Source organism: Palaemon carinicauda, chromosome 18 (assembly GCF_036898095.1).
Source record: "Palaemon carinicauda isolate YSFRI2023 chromosome 18, ASM3689809v2, whole genome shotgun sequence".
NCBI classification, from domain to species: Eukaryota; Metazoa; Arthropoda; class Malacostraca; order Decapoda; family Palaemonidae; genus Palaemon; species Palaemon carinicauda.
In genome coordinates, this window is record NC_090742.1 from 76,909,313 (window position 1) to 76,914,312 (window position 5,000).

Consider the following 5,000-nt stretch of genomic DNA (forward strand, 5'->3'; position numbering starts at 1 on the left):
TCTGCTGCTGGACAAGGCCTCAGACATGGTGATTCATGTCCAGGGATTGGACAGTTTTCATCACCATGCTGGCCAGTGTGGATTTGTGATGGTGGGAGATTTTCGCCTGATCGTTCACAGTAAACTAATCTAATATGGGTAGAACTGACTAGTAAAATTATGGCTATACACAAACCTTTTAAAGGTTTAAAGGCAACTCATGAATTTCAGAGGCAGGGGACAGTGACATTGCCCTACTACAAGCAGGACAATGTGCTATTGACTGACCACACATACATATGACTAGAGTCTGAGCCCCTTCTCTATCCAAGTTAGGACCAATAGCTGCTGATGACTCACCAGGTAGACCTAAAGGCTGCCTCAACCCCCCCCCCCCAACCTGAGCTCATAATTATAGTGGGGTTGCAGCCACTGAGGGAACTAAATAGGCCACCACCACATTGAGGTATCCTCAATCAGAAGGGTGACCCCAAATGATTTTCATTTCGACGAATTCCAGCGCCATCGAGTTTGGTCTGAGTTTCCAGGAGGAATCCCCCGTACCCTTTCTGAATGCATGCATGAAGCAGACACATTCCCCCAGCCTAGGTCGAGAGATGTATTTGCAGAGTGATGCAATAGTCATGCCGTCTCCCTGTAGTGTTCGGCAGATGTCCTACACGTGGAATGATTAATAGGCTTGATTTCAGCTTCAGGCGACTTTGAGGGACTAAGCTCTAATTGTCTGCCTGTGCCAGATTATTATAAAAGAACTTCGAATCCACCTGGGTTGCCAGTTTGTTAATTTTGAAGAGACTGTTCAGTATATTGTTTTCATATGTTGTTTAAGCAAAAGTTTGTGCATATATCAGTTTTGTAGGTGAAGGTCTTATCTTTGTGGTCTTTTCCTGATTTTCTATTGTTTATTACATGAAAAACTCCACTGAAAGATAAATACACCAAAATGGTTATAGTGAAGAATGTTAGGAGGAAAATATGTAACTTAGGTAAATATAGCTGATGTAAATTATGTTCATAATTCTACAAAACATTGAACGCAGAAATATACTTGAATAGCTTGAAACAAAGTCTACATTTTCTGTAATAATTCAGTCTTGAGAATATTTGTATTATCATTTAGATAAGAGTAAATTATTTAGCAACCTTCTTTATTCATAACGTATTCTTTTATGTTCTTTTAAAATCTGTATCATAAGCTTGTGTAATATTTTGAGCTGAACAGAAGGTTAGAAATTTCATGCAACTTTGTTGAGATTAAAGAGGCATTTGAACTGGCTGGCCAACACTGAATGTGTATGGTAATTAAGCTTCTTTAATTATTTCATCATGGGATGTAGCATAATAAATTTCCATACCATAATGATTTTTTCCTTAATTGTTATTAATGTTATGTTGATAAAGGAAATTTGTTTTCTGTTAAGGCATAAGAGTCAAAGCATTTGAAATTCCTTTAGAAGTTAATTAAAATATTACAATAAATATGCAAGTGTTCCATTGAAATACTGAATACAGTTAGCCACGAATTTTGAGTCACTAATTCATCGCAAAAATAGACCTTTGTATTTTCAAGGTTGAATGGTTATCTTAGCGTCCAGCAATAATGCTGTAGAGAATTCGGAAACTGATAAAGAAAAAACGTGTGCCATGCAAGAGAGAGAGAGAGAGAGAGAGAGAGAGAGAGAGAGAGAGAGAGAGAGAGAGAGAGAGAGAGAGAGAGAGAGATGCAGTGTATGCGTAATAAAATGCTTGGGAAAAGTAACACCGTTTATGTTCACCTTGAACAACACCAAGAAATCATTGCCTATGAGTGTATGTGTTCTACCTTAGGTCGAATTTATTATTATTATTATTATTATTATTATTATTATTATTATTATTATTATTATTATTATTATTATTATTGTTGTTGTTTTTGTTTTTGTTTTTGTTATTACAAGCTAAGCTACAACCTTAATTGAAATAGCAGGATGCTATAAGCCTAAGGGCTCCAACAAGGAAAAATATCATTGCATTCTATACTCAGCATTTAAAATTCTAGAATGCTTTAATGAAAACTCCACTGTAGCTACATATCTTCCGTATAATTTGTGATTTGCCAATTCATATAACGTCAGATACTCAATCTTGAAGGTGGGTAAATGAAATCTTCATATTTGGTTTCGGACGAGGAAATTTGAGAATGAGCTTTGAACTTCTGTGTTGCTAGGTTGATAATTAAATCTTCCGAAAGAGGCCTACACCTACACATAAACCTACACATACAACTGCACCTTCACATAAGATTTCGAAAAGGTAGAAATTATACTGACCAAATTTTCATTTTGAGACATGTACAGCAATGCGTAGAATATAAAAATCCACTTTTGAAAGCATTTGTAGACCATGAAAAAGCCTTTGATAGTGTGCACCGGATAATTTTGTAGAGAGTCCTGTGTTGTTGTGAAATTCCTCCTAAATATGTGAATTTGATTAAGTCTGTTCATGAGCATAGTAAGTGCGAAGTTATTGGCAATGGAGTCCTATCAAATGAATTTCCAGTAAGCAGCGGAAATAGTAATTCTGGCTCTTAGTTACTAGTCCTGAATTATATGGACTTGGACTACGGTGATGTTAGCTAGTTCTCTGTACTTGGAAACTGCAGGTTCCCTCGTGAAAGCATGCAAGCAACATGAACCCCAGACCAATCAACGACAAGCGCTATATTTGTAGAAGGATAGAATATTAATGAGAATTTGTTGTCACGTTCTAGTGACGTTCTAAGCAGTAAATGATAAATGAGTTTAATGTCAATTTGGGGCGAAGTTGAGGGCCGTGGCTAATCCCAAACCGGAATCCTTCCATCCAAAAATCAATTTTATAAGTAACACTAAAGAATCGACGTGCTGTTGTTTATTGAAACTCTGTATCATCACTGTTTTATTTGTCCTCTTTATTCATACACTGTTAGAAATTTGCATTAAAACAACGGTAAATGTCTGGCAACATTTATTCCCTTATTTTTACCGTTTAAAAAACGGATATATTGAGGGAAAAGAGTGATAGTACGGTCACCAGCCCGTAAAAGATAATTGCCAAGTAAGGTAAAATTACGGTCACTTTTATTTTACTGAAATACGGTTGAGAACAGTATATTTTCACGGAGAATTTCCGATTAAAATTACGGTTTTTTATAACAGTGTAGGTTATTCATTTTTGATAACGAAGACTAATAATGAGATTATAAACGCAGTGAAATCTACTACCCCAACTTTGAGGATGATGTATAGAAGAGAAAATAGAAAATCACGAAGTAGAATAGGATCTAATAGAGACCAATGACATAAAAAATAGATGACGCTGAGGAAACAGGTGGTAGAGAATTATGTGGTACAGTGGTGGATAAAAGAAAACGGCTTAGTTTTAAATGATAGAGATTATTGGGCTTTCGAAGTAAACATCCTTTAGGAAATTCGGTAGTCTAACCTGTATCTAATAAAGGAGAGGAATTCGTATCTTACAATTTTAGCAAGTGGTGGCTTAAATAATACTGATATATATATATATATATATATATATATATATATATATATATATATATATATATATATATATATATATATATATATTATAATTCACATATATGTAAATGAATATATATATATATATATATATATATATATATATATATATATATATATATATACATATATATATATATATATATATATATATATATATATATATATATATATATATATATATATATATATATATATATATATATATATATGATATAGAAAGAGAGAGAGAGAGAGAGAGAGAGAGAGAGAGAGAGAGAGAGAGAGAGAGAGAGAGAGAGAGAGAGAGAGAGAGAGAGAGAATTGAATTGATTATTTTGGCATAAGATGATGAGCATCGTATTGTATATTTACATATTTTTCTTTTACCAATCCCTTTCTCTTCATTATACGCTATAAATAACATGGCAATCTAACCGCCTAGTTCATAATCCATTAGTAATGAGAGAGAGAGAGAGAGAGAGAGAGAGAGAGAGAGAGAGAGAGAGAGAGAGAGAGAGAGAGAGAGATAATTTGATATATTCAAGAATTGAGTATACTAGCGTTTAGGTAAATTTCTTACTCGTTATTCATGTCAAAAAAAAAAAAAAAAAAATATCAGATGGCCCCTGAATGTGAAATTTCTTATCCGTAGAATAAGTTTAAGTCAATAGTTTTCGTGAATAACACTATTGTATTTAATGGAATTTTGAGACAAGGAATTCCCTCAAAAAACACATTCTTTTGTTACCTAGCCAAATATTATGCTCAAGGGTAAACTAGTGTCAACTTAAAAGCATCCTAAAAATTGTTATAAAAGGTACAAATACTAGAAATTTCACAGATCTTTTATTTCTTTGAAAAGACATGAAATATGAAGTAGATACTCGACCGTGATATTAAGAACATGATTGTACCGTAATGTTAAGAAAATAATGGTGCCATGATATAATGAAAATAATTTTACTGTTTAAATCATCTAGCCAAAAATCTAGCTTAATCAAGGTCTGTATAATATATTTTATAGGGTGATCATAACTATAGTCAATTTTTTTAGTGAGGCAGATTTGCACCGACTCGCCGGGGTGCCCTTTTAGCTTGGAAAAGTTTCCTGATACCTGATTGGTCGGAAGTATTAGGATAAAAATACTTCCGACCAATCAGCGAGCAGGAAACGTTTCAGAGCTAAAAGGGCACCCCTGCGAGTCGGTACAAATCTGCCTCACTAAAAAAAATGTACTATAGAACTTGATGGCTCTTTGGATAAATGCCCAATTCTCAAAGGCAATTTTTTTTAGATACAATCTTCTTCAGGTCGAATAAATGAAATTGCAATTAAAAAACTAACATTAGTTTTAGTTCTTTGCCGCTACTATTGATCAAGGGTTGTGGTGGCCTATTGGAAACATCCCTGCCTTGTGTTCTGCATGACTGGGGTTGGAGTCGCTCTCAAAGTCTATAGTT